The 24789-nt window shown below is 39.2% G+C and overlaps 1 protein-coding gene across 3 annotated transcripts in view; it reads left to right on the top strand.

The window, feature by feature from the left end:
- The window catches only part of LOC132819708 (tetratricopeptide repeat protein 7A-like), a 373105-nt gene that overhangs the window by 26176 nt on the left and 322140 nt on the right, over positions 1-24789 (top strand). The window contains exon 1 of one of the 3 annotated variants that reach the window (XM_060831373.1): positions 12625-12674. The exons of the other annotated variants lie outside the window; for them this stretch is intronic. The gene's annotated coding sequence lies outside the window, so the exon portion shown is untranslated. Of the gene's footprint in view, positions 1-12624; positions 12675-24789 lie in introns of those variants that run through there. 3 annotated transcript variants of the gene reach the window in all.

The following is a 24789-nucleotide window of genomic DNA, read 5'->3' as shown; positions in this document are numbered from 1 at the left end:
ACACCCCCCAGGACCTTACCATTAAGTGTACAAAGCCTGCTAAGATTTGCTTTCCCAAAATGCAGCACCTCCCATTTATCTGAATTAAACTCCATCTGCCACTTCTCAGCCCATTGGTCCATCTGATCAAGATCCCATTGTAATTCGAGTAACCTTCTTCGTTGTCCACTACACTTCCAATTTTGGTGTCATCTGCAAGCTTACTAACTATACCCCTTAAGGTCATATGCAAATCATTTATATAAATGATGAAAAGTAGTGGGCCCAGCACCGATCCTTGTGGCACTCCACTGGTCACAGGCCTCGAGTCTGAAAAACAACCTTCCACCACCACCCTCTGTCTTCTACCTTTGAGCCAGTTTTGTATCCAAATGGTTAGTTCTCCCTGTATTTCTTGAGATCTAACCTTGCTAACCACACTCCCATGGGGAACCTTGTCAAATGCTTTACTGAAGTCCATATAGATCACATCAACCACTCATCAGTCCTCTTTGATATTTCAAAACAACTCAATCAAGTTTGTGAGACATGATTTCCCATGCACAAAGCCATGTTGACTATCCCATATCACTCCTTGCGTTCCAAATACATAGAGTCATAGACATGTACAGCATGTACAGCTGGCCTTTGGTCCAGCCCGTCCTTATCAACCAGATATCCCAACCCAATCTAATCTCACCTGCCAGCACCCGGCCCATATCCCTCCAAACCCTTCCTATTCATATACCCATCCAAATGTCTCCTAAATGTTGCAATTGTACCAGCCTCCATCACATCCTCGGGCAGCTCATTCCATATACATATCACCCTCTGTGTGAAAATGTTCCCCTTTAATTCTCTTTTATATCTTTCCCCTCTCATCCTAAACCTATGCCCTCTAGTTCTGGACTCCCTGACCCCAGGGAAAAGACTTTGTCTATTTATCCTATCCATGCCCCTCATAATTTTGTAAACCTCTATAAGGTCACCCCTCAGCCTCCAATGCTCCAGGGAAAACAGCCCCAGCCTGTTCAGCCTCTCCCTATAGCTCAGATCCTCCAACTCTGGCAACATCCTTGTAAATCTTTTCTGAACCCTTTCAAGTTTCACAACATCTTTCCGATAGAAAGGAGACCAGAATTGCATGCAATATTCCAACAGTGGCCTAAACAATGTCCTGTACAGCCGCAACATGACCTTCCAACTCCTGTACTCAATACTCTGACCAGTAAAGGAAAGCATACCTTCTTCACTATCCTATCTACCTGCAACTCCACTTTCAAGGAGCTATGAACCTGCACTCCAAGGTCTCTTTGTTCAGCAACACTCCCTGGGACCTTACCTTAAGTGTATAAGTCCTGCTAAGATTTGCTTTCCCAAAATGCAGCACCTCGCATTTATCTGAATTAAACTCCATCTGCCAATTCTCAGCCCATTGGCCCATCTGGTCAAGATTCTATTGTAATCTGAGGTAACCTTCTTTGCTGTCCACTACACCTCCAATTTTGGTGTCATCTGCAAACTTACTAACTGTACCTCTTATGCTCGCATCCAAATCATTTATGTAAATAACAAAAAGTAGTGGACCCAGCACCAATCCTTGTGGCACTCCACTGGTCACAGGCCTCCAGTCTGAAAAACAACACTCCACCACCACCACCTTCTGTCTTCAACCTTTGAGCCAGTTCTGTATCCAAATGGCTAGTTCTCCCTGTATTCCATGAGATCTAACCTTGCTAATCAGTCTCCAATGGGGAACCTTGTCGAACGCCTTACTGAAGTCTATATAGATCACATCTACTGCTCTGTCCTTATCAATCTTCTTTGTTACTTCTTCAAAAAAACTCAATCAAGTTTGTGAGACATGATTTCCCATGTACAAAGCCATGTTGACTATCCTGAATCAGTCCTTGCCTTTCCAAATACATGTACATCCTGTCCCTCAGGATTCCCTCCAACAACTTGCCCACCACCGAGGTCAGACTCACCGGTCTATAGTTCTCTGGCTTATCTTTACCACCCTTCTTAAACAGTGGCACCATGTTTACCAACCTCCAGTCTTCCAGCACATCACCTGTGACTATCAATGATACAAATATCTCAGCAAGAGGCCCAGCAATCAGTTCTCTATCTTCCCAAAGAGTTCTCGGGTACACCTGATCAGGTCCTGGGGATTTATCCACTTCACCCATTTCAAGACATCCGGCACTTCCTCCTCTGTAATCTGGACATTTTGCAAGATGTCACCATCTATTTCCCAACGGTGTTTATCTTCCATATCCTTTTCCACAGTAAATATTGATGCAAAATATTCATTTAGTATCTCCCCATTTTCTGTGGCTCCACACAAAGGCCACCTTGCTGATCTTTGAGGGGCCCTATTCTCTCCCTAGTTACCTTTTTGTCTTTAATACATTTGTAAAAACCCTTTGCATTCTCCTTAATTCTATTTGCCAAAGCTATCTCATGTCCCCATTTTGCCCTCCTGATTTCCCTCTTAAGTATACTCCTGCTTCTTTTACACTCTTCTAAGGATTCACGTGATCTATCCTGTCTATACCTGACATATGCTTCCTTCTTTTTCTTAACCAAACCCTCAATTTCTTTAGTCATCCAGCATTCCCTATACCTACCAGCCTTTCATTTCACCCTGACAGGAATATACTTTCTCTGGATTCTTGTTATCTCACTTCTGAAGGCTTCCCATTTTCCAGCCGTCCTTTTAGCTGCGAACAGCTGCCTCCAATCAGCTTTCGAAAGCTCTGCATCCTGTCCCTCAGGTTTCCCTCCAACAACTTGCCCACCACCGACGTCAGGCTCACTGGTCTATAGTTCTCTGGCTTGTCCTTAACCACCTTTCTTAAACAGTGGCACCATGTGAGCCGCCTCCAGTCTTCTGGCACTCACCTGTGACTATTGATGATACAACTGTCTCAGCATGGGGTCCAACAATCACTTCCCTAGCTTCCCACAGAGTTCTCAGATATATGCGACAAGCATTATGAATTATATAAAAATAATAATCTCAAACGTCTGTTTGAAGAACTTCATGGAACAGCATAGTTTAATATAAATGTAATGGCTTTCTTTATAATATAGTTCTGTCTTCTGAAGAAAATGTTTAAGATTATTTCCTCACTTGAAAATAGGAGGGCAGTCTTTTATTCAGTATTTGCAGTAATATGTTTATACTATCTGAAATATAACGAGACAGCTATTCCGGCTTGTATTTTTAATTAAATTGATTCAATTTAGTTCATTTTATTTGGCTGTTACCATTTATTGTTGGCAAAGCAATGTTAAAATTCATACTGTTGTAGAGAGGTTGTATTTTCTATTACTGTAAAGTGGGTCAAATGGAATGGGAAACTGAAATCAAATCAATCACTGTTCAAGATCTAGTCTTTAAAGGAAAAAGTCTTCAGTTTCTTTCAGTGTCTAATTTATTTTTCTCTCTTTTCTTAAAAATAATTTATGTATAAATTTTAGAGTGGTGTATAATAAATTAATTACAGTAAACAGATTTTCAAATGTAATTAATTAATAAATTAAATAAAATGTAATAGTGATAGCAAGATGGATCATGTTGCTGCAGCATGCGGATCTGGTGGCCACTATAAGGTGATCCCAAGCAAATACATCATTTGTAGTAAGTGTTTGCAGGTGGAGCAACTTTGGACTTGAGTTAGAGTCCAAGCTCCGGACGTTGCACCACATCATGGAGGGAAAGTGATCTGGATATTTTGCTCCAAGAGACAGTCAGAGCCCTTAAATAAAGTAATTCAAATTTAGTTTCTGCTGAAAGAATTTGAAGAGTTAGGTCATAAGTTACAAAGAGAAACCTCCAAGGTAAGAATCTCTGATTAGCGCCTGAATCACAGGGAAACTGGCATTGGGTAAATAAAGTGAAGGAGGTAAACATGTGACACAAAGAATGCGTGGGAGGAATGGGTTTCAATTTGTAGGACACAGGCATTAATTTGCATAGAAAAGAGGTCTTCCAGTCAGATGGGCTTCATCTGAACTCTGTTTGGACTAATGTTCTAGTGAATCAAATAATTAGGGATGGAGAATATTAGTATTTATATCCAAATTGTAATGATCCTATTGAAGCACTTAAAGCATTCTGTTAAAAATATACATTTTCTAGGTCCAATATGTATGTAACTGTATTGATAAGTTATATAGACAGTCAAAATTATGTTTTTGCTATTCTTTGAAAAGTGAGGGCCAACATGTAATGTTCTGCAGTATAATGTGTTTTTTGCAAGTTTGCCTGGAATGGGAAATATTGTAAAATGGTAGCTTCCAATGAAACAACATAGAAATGACAATTTCCACCTTCACAAATGTCATGCCACACTGGGTTAGTGCATTGGAAATCAAGTCTCACTACTCCTGGGGTTGTCACAAATGTTAAAAATTTTATCAAAGTACGTGAAATTCCCAATTTACCTGCTAGATACATGCAGGCTAACAGCAGACAGTGCCTAGGTTTCTGTACTTGACAACAACAATAATTTATTGCAAATAAATAGATTCTAACTACAGGTAAATAACTATGAACTGTCATCTTATTTGGTAAAGCTCTAACTCCTTTCAAAATGCCCCTAGATACACATAGACAGACAGACAAAAACACATGGGTGTAATGGAAAGAAGGAATAAAAATGGAATGCTCCTTTTGGTTTGCAAGAATATTCTGTTCTTCCGTCTCTTTTCTCCAGGTTCTTCACATTTCTTTACAGGAGGCATTAATTGCAGAGCTTCTTAGTTACAGGTCAAAGACCAGAGCTTTCAGCATCTGGTGAGGGAATATAAACCAATTTTATTTCGGTTTCAGATATTCTATTGCAGAGAATGACATAGTATCTGTCCTTGCAGGAGTCCACAGGCTTCACACCCAAAAGCTGTTCAGCTCCCCATGTGCTAATTAGTTATTGTCAGCCTGATGGCCTTTGGCATCCACAACTGGTCAGTCATTCCACAAATCAATCAGCAACCTGCTGTCAGCTGAATCTCACTTTATACAAAATCTGTGGTATCAACCTGTTTACAAAATACTTCCCACTGCTTAAACAAAGCAGCATCGAAAGCAAAACTTAGTGAGTTTCAGTAACTTTAAAAATTACAGCAATTCCTTCCATAATCCCTGGTTTTAAAACAGTCCTTTTCCCATTTTAGTCCAAACTTAAAGTTCAGTAAGATAAAAAGGTATAGCCTTATACAAGCATGAATCTACTTCTCTGAGGGAGAAGGTATGCTTAAATTATGTTACATTAGAAGCTTTTGAACTTGAGCTTTTATTGTGTGCCAAAGTGCATATTGTGGAATGTTTCCAACATCTTGTACTATGGAGTGAAAGTATGCTGCGCCTGTGATTTCTGCATACAGACAGTCAAAATTATGTTTTTGCTATTGTTTTAAAAGTGAGGCCCAATATAGTACATGTAGTGTGCTGCAGTGTAACGTGTTTTTTTGCAAGTTTGCCTGGGATGAGAAATCTCTTCCAAATATGTCACTGTGGACAGTTGGAGTTTTCACAATAGAAGCAGGTTTTACTTTTGTAGTACGTCTCACTTTAAAAGGGGAAGATTTTAAGATCCAGTGTTAGCAACAGACGAAAGCACTGTCTTTCAGTGTGTAAACAGTCTACTGCTTTGCACACCATAAACAGAAATCTATCAAGCTGCAGATCTGTTGAATGCTACTGGTGGTAAGCAGAAAGCAGGTCACCCCTGGCAGTATTTATAGATACCTCTGCCATCAATGGATTACTTGTTAATAAGAATACTTAGCTTGAGCACTCTCATTTCCTTTTACACAATTTGACTTTGTCCAGCAGAATTGATTAGATTCTGACCACAGACATCTGGATGTGAGTGAGACGAGTGTAATATTTTACTTGAAATGTGTTTATGCCATTACACCTGTTTATTGTAATGCTATGCACTGCTTTTCATATTTTAAACATCCCAGGCTTTATTTCCATTTAAATTCCTCTAGTCGCTGCATAAGAGGAATGGATTTGACCAGTCTTGTGTTTTTTTTTGCACGTTCCAAAAACATATTCAAAAGTAAAGCTTAGCAGGAGCAGAAATTTAAATAATTAGGCAAAAAATATATTTTGTAAAATCAATTAAATGTCTTGAGATAGACATTGATAGGGACATGGTGTCACTTAGCTCTGTACATTTGACTATGGCATGATTCTGAATAACAGAGAAAGGTTCTCTCACTGTTCTGGCTGAGATGGACTTGTGACCTGCGTCTTTGCTTTGTATGAAAACCACAGATGCCCAAAGATGCTGACTGGAGAAGTGCAAATAAAAACATGTATTAAAGATAAATTAATTTATATAAATGGTAAACCAGCAGTCATTCTGTCCTTTCTTTTCCTCACTTGGAAGTAGGGTTGGAGGAAGGAAGGGGAGTTAGTATACAGATCTCAGGAAGATAAGGTTTGGCACAACACGACATTCGTTTAAAAAAAACATAAAGTGAGAATTTAAATGAGTAATTAGAGAAAAAGACTATTAAAAAGTATCAAACAGCACTTTTTATTGCCTTTTTGATTAGAATAGGCTGGGGGTCGGAGCGTCGGAGGCTGAGGGGTGACCTTATCGAAGTTTACAAAGTCATGAGGGGCATGGATAGGGTGAATAGCCAAGGTTTTTTTCCCCAGGGTAGAGGAGTCAAAAATGAGAGGACATAGGATTAAGGTGAGAGGGAAAAGATTTAAAAAGGACCGGCACGGTGGCACAGTGGTTAGCACTGCTGCCTCACAGCGCCTGAGACCCGGGTTCAATTCCCGACTCAGGTGACTGACTGTGTGGAGTTTGCACGTTCTCCCCGTGTCAGCGTGGGTTTCCTCCGGGTGCTCCGGTTTCCTCCCACAGTCCAAAGATGTGCGGGTCAGGTAAATTGGCCATGTTAAATTGCCCGTAGTGTTAGGTAAGGGGTAAATGTAGAGGTATGGGTGGGTTTCGCTTCGGCGGGTCGGTGTGGACTTGTTGGGCCAAAGGGCCTGTTTCCACACTGTAAGTCTAATCTAATCTAAGGGGCTAACTTTTTCATGCAGAGTGTGGCGTGTGTATGGAATGAGCTGCCAGAGGGTGGAGGATGGTGCAATTACAACATTTAAAAGGCATCTGGATGGGTACATGAATACAAAGGATTTAGAGGAGTATGGGCCAAATAGCTTAATTTAGGATTTCTGGTCATCATGGTCTGGTTGGACCAAAGGGTCTGTTTTCATGCTGTAAAACTCTATGACTCTATGATGTGGAGGTGCCAGTGTTGAAATCAGACCACACCAGGTTCTTGTTCAACAGGTTTATTAGGAAGTACAAGCTGACGAAGGAGCATCGTTCTGAAAGCTTGTATTTTAATATAAACCTGTTGGACTGTAACCTGGTGTTTGTGTGATCCTTATCAATGATTCTAAGCAGAGCTAAAGAGTGAGTGCTGATCTCCAGGAAAGTGCGTGAGGATTAGGAGCAAGGTAAGGAATTGGATTAACTGACACCAAACTTGAGTTTGCCTCATATCAAATTGATCTCCGCGGTGGTTTGCCTATCATTTTGGGCTTTCCTCACCTTAACTGCTTTGTTGAGGAGGAGTGGAATGAAGAGTATTTGTCTGGCTCAGTTTCATTCTTACACCACTCACCAAACTATTCACTTTCTCTCACCCAGATACTCACTCTCAGCCACTCACACCCTTGCACGTATCTGTCCCCCGCACTCACTCGCATCCCTTTCCCATGCTTGCTCACATTGTCTCTTGCACTTGTTGTCAACATTGAATACTCTTATAAACCCTCCAACCTATTCCAAACTATTACAAACTGAACCACCGATTCACCCAAAACTCTATCATTGATCCATACACATCCGCACACATGTCCAATTCATCCCCTTCCCATGTCCATCCATTCACACTCTCTCACATCCAAACTCTATGTTCCATTTCACTTGTACCCATCCCCTCATGCAGACACCCACACTCATTCACTTCCTCAGGCTTGGGATGTTTGATGGTTAATATCTCTGCAAACTTAACATTTTACCTCCTTCAAACTGTCCTATTGCTATAACTATGACTCATCATGACTTATTTTTCTCCTCCTGCCCCCAAGGTGATGGTGATGGTTCCCTGACTCTCTTTTTGCCCTTGTGGTGGACAAACTGTTTTTGTCATCTCCCCAGGGCTGGCCAAGATGGAACAGTTTTTCCCTTCACAATGTAGAAACCTCAATCAAATCTCCTACTAATCAATCTTCTTTTTTTCCCAAGGAGAATCTTTTCTAATTTCCCAGCTCTCCAATCTATCCATATAGCTGAAGTTTCTCATCCCGGGAACCCTTTCTTCACCGTCTTTAATACTTTCTCAACGTTTCTCACATGTAGCCCAGAACTAGAATGCAGCACTTCATTTGAGGCCAGCCAAATGTTTTATAAAAGTTCACCATCATTTCTTTGTTTCAACAAAAAAGAGACAGCTACTTGACTTGGTTCTAGTGTATGAAGCAGAAAATGCAGATGGTCTAAAGTTAGGGATCAAAAATTTCAGTAGATTAACAATAAAAATAACAAATATAAAAGGGAACATAGAATTCTCATTTGAAGTAATTGATTCCACAAAGCAATTTGCAGTAAAATAGATAGGAACCAACTCCAATTTAATGAAAAATTAGCAAGGGTATAAATAACACACACATGTGTATAAGTGGTGGAAACCAAACAGTTGAGTCAAAGGCAAAAATTCATCAAAAAAGTAGAGAGATTAGCACAAAATTGAATCTTTAAAAAGTACATAAATGTAAATACTCTGAAGAAAATCAGAATAAGTGTGAAAAATAGAAAATCCTAATAGTGAAAGTAACTGAGAAAAAATGTAAAAGCTTAATAATAGACTTCCTTTAAAGGTGCTTTTGCAGCAATAAAATAGTAAAGACTAGGGTAGAGATGAAAGTGGTAGGAATAGGGATTAGCAGATGTTATAAATAAGCATTTTAAGTGGAAGCTAATGCTCTTCTCGGAGGTGAATTTGGAGGTGGGGCTGTTTTTAATCGATTTGGGAGGGTGCCAGATGGGGTCATTATTGCCATCCTGACTCTGACTCTGTCTCAGACAGAAATGCTCGCAGACTTCCTTTCTAGATTTTTAAAAATATCATCCTGCTCAAGCATGTTATTACATATCTGTAGAGTTGGAGAGGGAGGCTTCAACCTGAAACTCCTGGCTCAGAGATAGGGACATGATTAGTGTGCTACCAAACCACAAAAGCCTACTGCATCCGGTGTTCCCAGGTGGTCTCCCATCCAGATACTAACGAGGTCTGAGTCTGCTTAGCTTCTGACAACAGACAAAGTAATATGGCCATAGCCTGGACTGTCTTTCTATTTGCTGCTGCAAATGTAGGCCCTTAAATTGGTAAGCAATGTCCACTTCGGGGCTTCATCCTGTTGCAGCTGTTTGCTTGTGGGTTGCTGGGGTGATATTAGGATTGTTATTCAAAGGCACGGTTCCTGATCAAGGGAACTGACATTGGGAGCAGTGATGTTAGCATATGGGCCCGCTGAGAGTCACCTTGACATCCTGGCCGTCCAGACTTTGCCACCCTGCCTCTCACCCCTCCCCTGCCACCTCTTACCTTACACCTCCTGTCCCATCTTCCCAGCTGTGACCTGAGTCAATGGGCACATTACCTGTAGTTGCTACTGCTCCTGCTGCTAGCTGCTGATTGCCAGAGGCAATGGGGTAGGTTGAGGGATTTTCACCAATGGGCCTCTGAATCCTGGGCAAGGCCCATTACTGGTCACAAGTCCTTTTCTGCACTTACTCACTAAAATAGGGAATATGAGACTTCTGCTAACTCTTCAGTTTGTAGGGAGACTCCCATTTCCTTGACCATTTATTGCCCATTCTCTCAATTTTCAACTGCATATTGATATGAATGTGTATCAAGTTTGGGTGATTTTACAGTTAGTGGTGGTTAAAATCCAAATAGAACTGGTATTAAATAAGTTAATCAAACATAGGGTGCACAAATGACTCAACTTTGATATCTTGAACTGTTGAATTCTTTGGGAAATATCAAGAGAAATCACAACATCCTAATTATAATTTCCTGTAGGACTAGAAGTCTAGACAGTTATAAGGCTAGTTTGTTTGACTACAGTTGTTGTTATTCTTGTAAACTGCATAATGTGGGAGGAAATGGAGGGCAAGAAGTCTAGTGTGAAGGGAGTGAATGGTGTTCCACTAGTTTGCATTTTGGTCTAATCTTACTTTGTACAAAAGATGACCTAAAACAACAGGTTATACAATAGCACTTGTCAGGAACAATAAAATGTAAAATATGACATTTGACATTTCAGGAGATTGTGAGATAGATAATCAAAAACTAGGCCAAAAAAGTAGGTTTTATGGAATACCTTAAAAAAGAAAGGTAAAGAGGAATTTCGGAGCTTAGGGCCCAGGCAACTAAAGACAGAGTTCCAACTGAGGAATGTTAAACGTTAATGAAACTCAAAAGGCTATCTGACAGATGAAGACAGATAGCTGAGGGTTGTGGGGCTGAAAGAGGTTACAGAGATGGGAAGAGATGAGGTTGTGGAGGAACTCCAAAACAAGGAGGAAATTTAAAAATCAAGATGGTGCTTAATCAGTAATTAGTGTAGGTCAATAGGCATGGGGTGATGGTTGAATAAGAATAGTTTGAGTTAGGACACAGCTCACAGAATTATAGATGACCTCAAACTTAGAGGTTAGAGAGTGGTGGCCCAGCCAAGAGTGTATTAAGATAGTCAATGGTGGCATGGGTGAGACTTTAAGCAGCAGATTTACTGAGGTAGGGATGAGTTTATGTATGACAAAGATGGAAGTAGTTGATTTTAATGATGCCTTGGATTTCTGCTCATTAATAATATGACATCAAGACTGTGAGTAGTGATTTAATCTCACTACAGCCAAGAAGAGGGATAGAGTCAGTAGCTAGGGCAGCTAGTTTGAAGTGAGGACCATGGTTTTCATCGCCCCATTACTAATTGAAGTAAACTTATACTTGTCTGATAATGGCTGTCATATAAGCAGTCTGATATGTGCTAGCCTGCATGTGGTTTTTGCATATGTTGATTTTGAATGGAAGGAATTCAATGTGGTATGTCAGGAACAATGGGCACTGTTTTTGGAGGTGACAATATGTTCAGGGGCTTTGGAGAAGAAAGAAAGGAGGAAGCAAATGTGAGTGACTGCCTTCCACAATCCAAAACCATGTACGTCTGTAAGTCTGTACGTTGTTTTGAAATGCTTACCATTTGCATTTTATTTGGAAAATACGGATACATATTCCTAAAGACATGCTAGTAAAGCTATCAGGATGCACATGCTATTTCCTCTTTCATTGCTTAAACTTCTATTATTATAGATAAAGTTTAAAACTTTATAATATCTGGTTATGGAATCTATTTTAAAATGGATTCTGCCTATTCTAGAATAACTTTCATCACAGTAGAATAAATTTGCATAGAAGTTATTGCACTGTTCTGTCCAATTGATCTTTGTGTTTATGCTCCACATGAGTCTCATCCCACTCTACCTTGTCTAACCATAACTATTTTGTACTTACATGCAGCACCTAAAGAATAACAGACTATTTAAGTGTGTACATCACTACAATGTGAGAATTGAATTTTGATATGTTTGTATTATAAATTCAGATAAAGGAGACCCTTTGATTTATTTGAATTGATGCCTAACACAGCTGTAGGTTTGACTGTTAGCTTTTGCCATTTTCTGAACACTATGTAAGCTTCTTTAGTTCTTGATTTCATCTCGATTTAAGTTCACACGTAACAATTTAAGAACTTAACAATTGAAGATTTTGTGATAATTGTAGGTACTTATGAAAAAAAATCTCAATGTTTTTCTGATGCATTAAATAATGAAAGAATAGTTGAAATATAAAACACATTTGACAATTCTAAGCTTGTAATGATCATGCATGTATAATACAGAGAATGAAAATATTGTATATTAGCTTTTACACCTGGGTGACCAACATTAATTGGTAAATTAGTATTTTAAATTGTCCCACTTGTTTAAAATAGTGATGTAATTGAGGTACTGTGTTCTTGATGTTGCATTGTGATTAATTAGGATGAATTGCAAAAACAAAACAAGTTTTATTGCATTTCTGACTTGGTTAGATTCTTTTATTTATAATCTGAAGTCTGCACATGAATGAGGAAAAATGGAATACTTTGAACAGCTGTATGCAGTTTTCACTGCTTCACGATATTGACTGTTTTAATCTTACTCACCTTCCTGTTTTGTGTGTGTGTGTAGGCACTATCAAGTAGATTTGTAGATTTGAAATGAATAAAGAACAGGGACACCGGAGGCTTTTTCCTTGCTATCTGTTCTATATGTGATGCCTAGCAAGCACCTCCTGCTCATTATCAGCATCTATTCTATTTAAGCAATCAGTTTATGCACTTGGAAGGAAAATTGCCCATTTCCTTTGCTTATATGTTCCACACTGTTCTTGCAAACAAGAGAATACTTCGGTTTATTTCAGTTGTAAAAGTTGCTTAATCTTGCTATCTGTCCACTACTTTCTGGCTTTTTTCAGCATGTCCAGCTTGTTTCACCAATGAGAGCACAACGCTGAGGCAAAGTCCTGTAACGGTACGTATATATTGCACATCCAAAGCCTCTGCTAAATTGATTGATTTACTAAGACTGTAAAGTAACTTGCATCTTGGGAAATGTAATTGCTTGCTGATCAAGTTTCACAACCTTTAGATGTGTGTGTTGCAAAATTTCAGGTCTACTTCTAATACTCTTGAGCCAATTGCCTCCGGCACCTTAACCTTTAGTCTTCTATCAGAATTGTTGCTGCACTATCAAGTATTCGAAATATGCTGTCCACCAGATGGAGCTATAACTCCTAGTTACAAGCAGTCCACAAAAAGTACTTTTATTAGATCTAATGTACGAACAAACTCATCAGTTGTAAGTCAAAGATGAAACCAATCTGTAGATGGAAGCAGTACCCTTGAAGCTGATACATGTGGATTGGATTGAATTCAGTTTCTTCACTTTTTTTTCTCATTTACTTTATCTAGTTTTAGAAGAGTTGACATCAAATGGAATTTCTAATTTGTAAGACAAAATTCAACCATGAAAGCGAAATATACCTGGTGTATTTCAATGGTTGTTAAACAACTTAGGGGTTAGGTTACCTTCCCAAAGATGAGCCAAATTCTTTTCAAATGATTTTCTTCTGTCTGAGCTCCTCAGTAATTGTGGTTAATATTTTGAGAGGTGGGGCAAAACTGGTGAAGGCATCTTAGACTGTTTTCTATGGGAGAACCATAAATCAAATAGTGAACATCTCATAGTGAAGATATCAAGGTTATATCCAATATTTTATAATGCAGGATTTGCCATAACAATCATAACTGTTATAGAAGACTATCTTTTGGGAGGCAGGACAATATGTAAAACCCAAGATAAGTTTTACTTGGGATAACTACTTAATTGACTGGGTTTTAAACAGTTAAGAAAAGGTGTCAGAAAAATAAATAAATCCCATCAACCAGATTTTGTCTTGCTTTAAAATTCCGTGTCTCTGAATTTCAGTTGGCGAGGAGAATTGCTCTTGTGATTATTTTCTCTTATTATCTTTAATTATACATATATATGTGTGTGTATTTTATATATATGTACGTATTTTTGTTTAAACCATATCCTAAAGAAATAAGGTGCATTTTGCAAATAAACATTGAACTTAATGGAAGTTAGAGTTATACTGTGGGAGTTTACAACAAAAGAAATAAAATAGCATAGCAGATGAGCAAGTTTCAACAAATTTGTTAAATCTTTGAATGCCTTTCAAAGAAGACCTGTCTGTGGTCAGATGGAAGAATAATTTACCCTAGAAAAAGAGATTATTCAGGGAAGTTAAGGAAATATGCTATTTCGTTGCAAGGGTTAAAATTTGCAAAAACTTCCAGATCAAGATTGTTTGGTTAGAAATCTGCATTAGTTATTTGAAGCTGAAATTGTCGGAGTACAATATTTAAGAAGAAAGTTTCAAGGTTCACAGGTCAGGAAACCTGTGTATTTGATAGGATAGGGAAACCTTTCTGGATTTTGATTAACTGTAAAGTGATGATGTGTAGCAGTTGGGACTTTGTTTTGAAATCTTTCAAACTATGTTTATTTTCAGAGCCTGCTTTATTTTCTGCTTAAAGTTTAAACCAAATTTGCATCCTTATGTACTTATTTTTCAATGAAAACAGCCATGTTCAATGTATAAAATGATCTATAAGGTCAGATTTCATTCTGGGGTCTGACTGAGTCATTTGTAACATTGGCTGGGATCATAATATTCTCTAAGGTCTCTGTGTCTCTATATTATGCTCTAATTCAAACAATGTAGCCTGAAGCTCTGAGTACCCTTTCAATGGCCTTATTCAAACTGCTTATGCACCATTGCTGATTAATCTTCAATTACTATAAACATCTCTCTCAATCTATAAGCCTTACTGAGTACCCATGGACATACTTAGATCTTCATGAACATAAATATTAAAATTGCGTTGAAATCTACTGCACACTAACCCATTTCATTAAGATGCCAGAGCATGAACAGATCAGTGTTTGCTTCCCTAAAAGATATTAATAAACCACTTAACTTTTAATGACAATTTGGAAATGTTCATTATTATTTTTCTCATGCTTGCCTGCAAACTAACAAATTTATTGAAATCAGTATCATAACTGATCCCTGGTGAAATTTACTCAGGGATCATACCCACCAGGGAAATGTACCCATTTATGACTTGAAAATGGGAACTGATTTTATTTTTGCATTCTGGCCCTCTAATTCCCCCAAGCTCTAAACCTGCTTTAGCTGAAGCCTAATTTGTCTTTGATTCCCCTGGTGGAAGATTGCCTCCTAAATCATTTTGAGCACTGTATCTTCCCTTTATGTATGCACTGCTAAGGAAATTAGCAGTAATATACTTTGTAAATGAAAAGCAAAAACAGAGGCAGTTAATTTAGTTTCTGAATTTAATGTTGAGACATGACAAGATATGAGAAATATTTAGTCAGAAATGCTGACTGACATTGAAGATTTCAAAAAAAGCCTTTAAAATGAACATTGTGAGCAGAATGAAATATTTCCCATCAGAAACAGACATTTGGTTGTGTACTATTGGACAGTCTTTGTTCTTTCATCAACTCATGGGTTAGTCTGTGTGCATATTTAAATTACATCCCCAAGGCTAAAATGTATTAGTTTTAAAATAAGTGGTTTATCTTGAAATTTTCTCAGTAGATTTGTATCCATTGCAATATCTACTTTTGTAAGTATGTCCAAAATAGTCATTCATTTTTCCATGAAGGCAACAAAAGTCACAAATGCTGAAACTTGAGCTTCAAGAAATACAATATGTTTACTTGGAAGCAAATTTACCAAGGGAGATATAAAAGTCAAAATTAGACTAGATAATAGATTGTATTGTTAGGGAGGTATTGTAATACAAAGGTCAGTAAGTCTGGCTGCAAGGTTGAAAAGAGATGTTGAGTTGATGTTTTAAGACAAATATTGCTCTTCTTTAGGGTTCTGAAGACGAGACCTATTTGATGTAACATTAACTCTGTTTCTCAGTCATATTGACTGCTAGACCTGCTGAGTACTTTGCTTTCTTTTATTGTAAGTTACCGGCATTGGCCGTATTTTGTGTTTATTTTAGTGACATTGGTGTTTCACATACCAGTTTAGTGACATTGGTTTGCATTGTGATATAATGCAGGAAATGTAAACAATGTTGAAGGCAGTTTCTCATGTTGCAGTCAACCAGAAATTTCTAAGATAACTTATTATTGTATTAGGTCTGTTCATCTGAGGAGATAAAACAAAGTTGACCTATTTTTAAACATTGTGTGTTGTTTTATTTAGAATGTTGTGGATTGTCTCAGTTTCTGTGGTGCAATTTGTTATAGCTGTCAAAATGTAAGCAGAGTTTTTAGAGCAGGCTGTTGGATTTGGTTTGATGAGCAGTCCATTCAGTAAGATAGAAGCTCTTACTCAAAAACTTTCAGCTTTATAGATGCAGCACATCAACCAGACAGGAAAAAGCCTTCAGGGAGACCAGTGTTATAACACTGAATTATCACAGCCCATGGAGGTATGCTGTACCAGTTGTCTTTTCATTTGTTTCTGATATGTAGCAAGTTTTTGAGTAAAAGAAAATGAGCAGTTTATAACAACTGACCATGTTTAGGATAGTGGGGAGATGACAGGTAGTTTCAAATTAACAATTCAGTTGAGCAGGTTCTGCATCATAAACTATAACACCATACGATATGGGAACAGAATTAGTAGATTCACTCCATTGTATCTGCTTCACCATTTGATCATGGCTGATACGTTTCTCAACCCCATTCTCCTGTCTTCTCCTCATAACCCTTGATTCTCTTATTAATCAAGAGCATATATATCTCTATCTTCAATACTCACAGTGACTTGGCTTCCACAGCCAATGTATCACCACTCTCTGGCTGCAGTAATTCCTCCCCATCTCAGTTCTAAAGGGTTATCCCTTCAATCTGAGGACGTGCTCTCAGGTCCTAGTTTATTCTACATGTGGGAACATCTTCTTCACATCCACACTACCCAGTTCTATCAGTATTTTGTATGTTCTCCCTCATTCTTCTAAACTCCAATGGGTACAGATCCAGAGTCCACAACCGTGTCTCATATGACAAGCCCTTCATCCCCAGAATCATTCTTGTAAACCTCTTTTGAACCACTCCAGAACCTCAGCATACCAATCTTTAATTACTGGACTCCAAACTGCTCACAGTATTCCAAATGCTTTCTGACCAGAGCCTTATACAATCTTATCAGTATACTTCTGCTGTTGTATTCTAGCAACCTTGAAATAAATGCTAACATTGCATTTGTCTTCCTAATTGCCAATTGAACCTGCATATTGACCTAAAGAGAATCTTGAACTAGGACTCCTAAGTCCCTTTTGTTTAGATTTTTGAAAGCTTTTCCCATTTATGTGCCTCTATTCTTCCTAGCAAAGTGCATAACCTCACCGTTTCCCACATTGTATTCCTTCTGCCGCTTCTTTGTCTACTCTCCCAGCCTGTCTGGGTCCTTTTTGAAGCCTCCCTACTTCCTCAACGCAACCTGTCCCTCCACCCATTTTTATGTCAGCCGCAAACTCAGCAATAATATCCTCAGTTCCTTCATCCAGATTGTTAATGTGTAATGTGAATAGTTGTGGACCCAACACTGACCCCTGTGGAATTCCAGTAGGAACCAGCTTTCATTCTGTAAAGGACCAGTTTATTCCCATTCTCTGTGTTGTGCCAGTCAGCCAATCTCCTATCCATGCCAATGCCTTGCCCTGAATGCCATGAGCTCTTCTCTTATTTAGCAGCTCTCTGTTCAGCACCTTGTCAAAGACCTTTTAGAAATCCAAATAGATCATGTCCACTGGCTCTCCTTTGTCCATCTTACTCATTAAGCAAAGCTTGCGTCTGGAGAATTTGAAGATTCAGTGCACAACACAAAATCAAAAACCTTTATTTTTTAAAATCAGGATATCAAAGAAAACACATGCAATGTCCCTAATGATTACTGCGCAGTGGCTCTGACCTCCATAAATATGAAGTGCTTTGAGAGGCTGGTCATGGCCCACATCAACTCTAGCCTGCCAGTCTGCCCCAATCCCCTGCAATTTGCCTGCTGAAGTAACAGGTCCACAGTGGAAGCTCTTTCCGGAGCTCTGCATTCACTCCTGCAATCACAAAGACACTTGCGTCAGATTCCTACTCATCAATTACAACTCCACCTCCAACACCATCCCTCCAGACTGATCTCAAAACTCTGGGACCTTGGTCTCGGCTCTGTCTTCTGCAACTGGATCCTCAGCCTCCTGACCCACAGACTGCAATCAGTGAAGATAGACTACAGCACCTCTTCCACGATAACACTCAACACTGGAGACCCCCACCCAAGGATGCGTTCTGTACACCCACAACTGTGTAGCTAAATTCCAAACGAATGCCAGTTTGTTGATGACACTATCGTAGTAGGATGGATAGCAAACAACAATGAGTCAGAATATAGAAACGAGATAGAAGACCTGCTGTCGTGGTGCAATGAGAACAGTTTCTCTGTCTGTCTCACACACACACACACACACACACACACACACGAAGAAAGGAAGAGAACATGCCCCCATCTAGATCAATGGAGTGGAGATTGAGGGCATCACATTCCTAGGAGTGACGATAACTGACAACCTGTCCTGGATTTCCCACGTGGATACGACAATTAATAAAGCACAACACGCCACTTTTTTCTCAGGTGGCTCAAGAAATTCAGCATGTCCATAAGAATTCTCAACAACATTTAGAGATGCACGATAGAAAACATACTATCCCGGTGCATAACAGCCTCTTCTAGAAACTGCTCTGCCCAGGACCATAAGAAACTACAGAAGTTTGTGTGTACAGCCCAGACCATCACAGAAGCCAACCTTCCATCCATGGACTCCAATTACACTTCGCGTTGCCACAAACAGGCTGTTAACATCAAAGACCCCTCCCATTCCTTTAATGCTCTCCTACAATCTCTTCCATCAGGCAGAAGATACAGAAGCTTGAGCACAATTTCAGGAACAGTTTCTTCCCTATTGTTATTAGATTGATGAATGGACTCGCAAAATTCAAATAATGTTGATCTTGCTTCGTGCATCTCCTGTGCAGTGTAACTTGTATGTCTCAATCTGGCTAAGCACTGTACGATCTATATGTCTTTGCTTGCTATGATCTGCCTGTACTATTCACAAACAAAGCACTTTACTGTACTTAGGCAAACATGACTACAATAGGTCAAATCAGATCAGGAATGATTTAAATGTGGAGCCCGTTACTATAGAACACATCTTGGGGCAACGTTTGAGAGAATGGCAATGGAAAAAAACCAAAAGCAACTGACTGGATGTTGCACCATGATGAAGAATGTGAGAAATGTTGGCAATGTCTTGGTTGAGAAAAAGAGTTTTGAAAATGATAAAACAAGGCCCAAGACACAAGGAAGAAGTTCCAGAGAACACCACCTTAGCTATGTCATAATGATCATCTGAAGGCAAGAGAGGGCCCAAATTTAGAATCTGAAGGTGGAATGAAGGCTGGAAGAAATTAGAGATAATGTGGCACACAGTTATGGAAAGAGTTGAAGAATTTGAATTTTAATACTCTGGAAAACTGAACTCCTGAAGACTGAGGTAATTGCCATATAGTACAGAATATAAATGGAGAGTGTGGTGCTGGAAAAGCACAGCAGGTCAGGTAGTATCCGAGGAGCAGAAAAATTGAAGTTTTGGGCAGAAGCCCTTCATCAGGAATGAGTCATTCCTGATGAAGGATTTTTGCCTGAAAAGTTGATTTTTCCTGCTCCTCCAATGCTTCCTGACCTGCTGTGCTTTTCCAGCACCATATTCTGGACTCGAACCTCCATCACCTGCAGTACTCACTTTTGCCCAGAATATGAATGGTTGAGGATGAAAACATTGCATGGAGAAGTGGAGTAAGGAGAACATTAAAGAAATAGCATCTAAGATGATAAACCTTCTTGAAGGATTTCATTGGTTGTAGACAGGATGCACAAGTGCTATTTTTTAAGGATAGAATTACACTACACAATGAAAGATTATTATAATGGAAAAAGACCATTCAAGCTCATCCTAATCAATGAAGGGAGATCCCACTGTTTTCCAGTTATAAAATCCCAAGATTTTCATTGTAATGATTGCAAGGGTTTTGCTTGCATTGTTCTATCTGCAAGTTTGCTCCGTGTGTTGCTAAGTTTTCTGTAAAGAGTTTCTCCTTAATGGTCCTGAAATAATACTCCGTTAATTGAACAAAAGAGGGAAAATCAGGAGCAGTTTTGCAAAATGGAACAGAGCAGGCATTTGCACTAAGCATGGCTGCTGCCTATAAGTTGTGATGGAAACTAGTTTCTTGATTGGAATGTTTGTTTCTTAAGGACGTGCTTTTTGTATTCATTGTAGATAGTCTCATCCCTTGTTCTCTCTTTAAGAGGTAAAAGGATGAGAAGATCCTCTTTTAGTTGTGATGTCCTTAAAAGCCATGCACACAAGAACAATCGGCTGGGCTGAGCTGGTCATGCTGATGGATTCATCAAACTGCAGTGAGAAGCATTCACAGTCCTTCAGGTCCTACTGTAGTTACTGAAAGACATCTTTGGGCAAATAAAGCACTCATCTTTCTACCATGCGACATACTCTAGATTGCGTTATTAATTCTTCTTTGTTCTTAAAGACTGTAAATAAAGAATCAGCAGTCATATCATTCCTGATGAAGGGCTTTTGCCCAAAACGTCGATTTTCTTGCTCCTTGGATACTGCCTGACCTGCTGTGCTTTACCAGCACCACTCTAATCTAGTCAGCAGTCATAGTATTTGCTATGATTTCTTGTCTTTTGCTAGAAGATCCAAACGCTGGTAACTTAGAAAAATATTACTGTTCAGTTTTAAAAATGGCCTTTAGCACAACAATTTCCTTTGTCCTAAGCATGCTCTCCAAGGGAAAACTAGCCAAGAATTTAGTGCGTTTTGTTGTTTGGTGCGATTCCAAATGCACTCTTTACTTATCAATATACTTTAGTGACATATGAGGCAAATCATCTTTTTTACAGTTGTGAACAGAAATTCATTTTGTCATTCCTTGTAGGAGTTGTACACTTTTTGGTTTCCTTTCAGATGGTCCTGGTTCATCACTCATCATTATTACTTCACTTTGTAGTTGTAGTGTTACTCTGCCATTGGTCACGCTGCAGGTAGGCCACTGGATCCACACCACTGGAACATCCACAATGTTGCTTTCAAGTGTGGAGGCTGAAGAGGTCATGTCTGTGGTTACAACTTGTTCCTGGACTCCTGTTTGGCTTGCGTTGCTTGGATACTGGATGTGGGCCATGGCAGTGTTGCCTGTAAGTTTTCTTCATCCTGCATGGATATATCGGGTAAGCAGCTAAAGAAGAAACCTGCAGCCCTACAGAGCACAGCAGAGGAGCGGACTGGCTGAGCTGCTGTATAATAATTCCACAGAGGCCAGTATCTCAGCATCAATCACCCTTTATTTACATGTGGAGAATCCTTGATACTGATCCAGCTCCGTCAGAGCCAGCTCTCAGAGTGAACAGGATATCTGTCAGCCAAGGCTACCTGATAGAACCAGATTAACAACCCCCATCAAGGACTTCTTATCCTATTAGGTCCACCTGGCTGACCTCATTACAATCGGAACACTCTTTCAGTGAGTAATAAGGATGTGATGGGCTGAGTATTGACCTGTGTTTGTAGTATTGCCTCCACACATCAACTCCTAGTATATTTCTTATTGGATTGTTTGCATCGCCACTGTAAACTTATTTTACCCTGCAGTGATAGTCCATCTGGACCAAACCGAAACACGATGCAACAAGCTGGTAAAGCCTGATAAGAACGTGCTCTTTTCTCTAAACTGTGGCTTTTGGAAGTGGAATTCCTGCAATGGCATGGCAATCTAGTGTGTGCAGCAAAAGAATGTGGGTGGGCATGAGATGACTGTCAGAGATTTTGCGAATAACCAGCTGATTGCTGTCTACATTGGAGACCATGAGGTTAAAGTAATATTCCATATTAGCTGTTTCTCAGACCATTTCAAGTCATGGGTGGCATAGTGGCACAGTGGTTAGCACTGCTGCCTCACAGCGTCAGAGACCCGGGTTCAATTCCCGCCTCAGGCGACTGACTGTGTGGAGTTTGCATGTTCTCCCCGTGTCTGCGTGGGTTTCCTCCGGGTGCTCCGGTTTCCTCCCACAGTCAAAAAGATGTGCGGGTCAGGTGAATTGGCCATGCTAAATTGCCCGTAGTGTTACGTAAGGGGTAATGTAGGGGTATGGGTGGGTTGCGCTTCGGCGGGTCGGTGTGGACTTGTTGGGCCGAAGGGCCTGTTTCCACACTGTAAGTAATCTAATCTAATCTTTTCTATTTAACCTGTCCATGCCCCTCATAATTTTATAAACTCAACAAGGTGACCCCTCAGCCTCTGATACTCCAGGGAAAGTAGCCTTTCAAAAAGTTTCTTTCCAAGATCAAAAACTATCCACTCTTTCTTTAAATTCAGGCTTCTAACACTGGGATCAATCTTGCGGTTCTTCACAGCCTCTGTCTGTTTGTGACCAAACCTGGAGGCCATATTCCAGATTCAGCTTTAATTCAGCTAAATGGATCAGCTCTGACAAATGTCTTGGGTGTAGATTAACATAACTAATGTGGGAGAAGGTTCAATAAAATGCCAGATTATTGTTATGGGTTCCCTTGTTAATGTAATCTTTGAACATGACTCAAATATATAATCTGATATTCCAAAGCTTACTTGCACTATTTCAAAAATGTTTTGTAATCTTTTATGCCCTTTTGTGTCTAATAGATACCAGAATTAGTCCAATATTCCTTCATTGCAAGTGTGATTTGAATGATTGCTAAAACATGAATTGAATGTATACATTCCTGAGTCAGATATCAAAATGCTGCACAATCACCAAATTAGCAAAGTTAAATAGAAGAGGTTCTATTGATCATGTTTCCTCAGCACAATGCTACAAATATTAGTTATGACATTTTTGAATTAGATGAGAGATTTAAAAAAAAGACTAGTTTAAAGTTTTGATGAAGAACACAGTGTACTTCAAAATCTTTGTAGTGAACGAGTATATGCTAGACAAAAATCACTTTTCCTTAAGAAAATATATAAGGATAGGTTAGGTTCTTGACCGCAATTTTTACATTACATCGGCCTTGAACCTAATTGGCCCAAAATCTTCTAACTTAATTCTTTTTCCTCTCTTTTTCTTACTGATTCCCTCCCCAAACTGTTACATTACTTGCTTCCCTCACTCAATGTTTTGCTTGTCATTTCACACTGTGTGCCACTCTCTTGCTGTCACTGGCCACCCATTTTGCTCCATCACAACTAAATTGAGAGATTTAGAAAGTGCTGTTGTTGTGCAGTGGTTGTGTGCCTAACTCTGGACCAGGAATTCTACATTCATCCTACCTGAACAGGTTGATTAGAAAATTTCTAAATTGAGATATTTGGCCGGCCTTTGAGAGGATACATGGAAAAACTTCATTTTCACCATTGTAAGATTTTGTGAAGTAATTTAATTTTAATTATAAGACCCAAGTCAATTAAAGTTATGGACTAAGTTTTGGGAGAAATTTGATCTAAAAGCTTACTAGTCCTGATTAGCTACAAGGCCTATTCAAGGCACAACCATATTTTCACAAGTTTTAAGGTAGAACGGTGTCACAGTGGTTAGCACGGTTGTCTCACCGTGCCAGAGACCGGGTTTAATTCCCACCTCAGGCAGCTGTCTTTGTGGAGTTTGCATAATCTCCCCATGTCTGTGTGGGTTTCCTCCAAGTGCTCTGGTTTCCTCCTACAGTCCAAAAATGTGTAGGTTAGGTGAATTGGCCATGCTAAATTGCCCGTAGTGTTAGGTGAAGGGGTAAATGTAGAGGAATGGGTCTGGGTGGATTGCTGTTCGGAGGGTGGGTGTGGACTTGTTGGTCCGAAGGGCCTGTTTCCACACTGTAAGTAATCCAAGTCTAAAATCTTTTACAGAATTCATTAAGTTATCAAACTAACCACAAAAAATACTTGAAAATAAACGCAATGTTTTTCAGTTGATCCATTATGGGATGTAGATTGTGACACCAGTTGCCTGGACATTGTTCGTTGCTCTCTTTTGTTGACTGAGGTTCTTGTTCAGGCTTTGGTCTTCCTTCTAGTGCATTGGATTATTAAAATCCATGCTTTATTTAATCCTCAACACCCACTATTTGCTGTGCATGGTTGGAGACATGCTGAACTCCACTTGGCTTATTAGTGCATGAACAGTTCATGGTAATCTTGGATTAGCTGTACAATATGTGCCCAATTCGTGCTAGTTTTTCTTTTAAAGTAATGATCATCTTAGTGACTTCACTTAATACTGTCTCCTAATACATTCTTTGATATGCCAATCACTTTTGTAAGATCATCCTTTATGTAGAAGCTTGTCAGTTAACATTTTTAATAACATCTTTACCAGGTTAATGCAGCATCAATGAGGCCATTCATGTGTCTGCCTAGATATATGCAGTGTCATTTCTAGTGATTAGGTACCATCTTAAATGTCCCTAATGAATATATCTGAGAAGATTGAAATAACTACAAAATTCACTACAGAACTTTATTCCAGTAGACATACACATAAATGAAATAGCTTAGTTTTGTAACTTTGTTTTTGAGTAAAAGTTTTTTATTTCAAAAGCATTTTCACATGTGGTAGTCTAACTTTCTCTTATGAGGAAAGGCTGAGGGACTTGAGGCTGTATTCATTAGAGAGAAGAAGGTTGAGAGGTGACTTAATAGAGACATTTAAGATAATCAGTGGGTTAGATAGGGTGGACAGGGAGAGCCTTTTGACAAGTATGGTGACGGCAAGCATGAGGGGGCATAGCTTTAAATTGAGGGATGATAGATATAGTACAGATGTCAGAGGTAGTTTCTTTACTGAGAGAATAGTAACGGTATGGAATGCTTTGCCTGCAATGATAATAGATTCGCCAACTTTAAGTACATTTAAGTCGTCATTGGACAAGCATGGAATAGTGTAGGTTAGATGGGCTTCAGATTGGTATTTAAGGTCGGC

The sequence above is a fragment of the Hemiscyllium ocellatum genome, chromosome 10, assembly GCF_020745735.1.
Source record: "Hemiscyllium ocellatum isolate sHemOce1 chromosome 10, sHemOce1.pat.X.cur, whole genome shotgun sequence".
Lineage (NCBI taxonomy): Eukaryota > Metazoa > Chordata > Chondrichthyes > Orectolobiformes > Hemiscylliidae > Hemiscyllium > Hemiscyllium ocellatum.
Note: the sequence above shows the minus strand (reverse complement) of the source record. Positions and strands in the feature narration are given on the sequence as shown.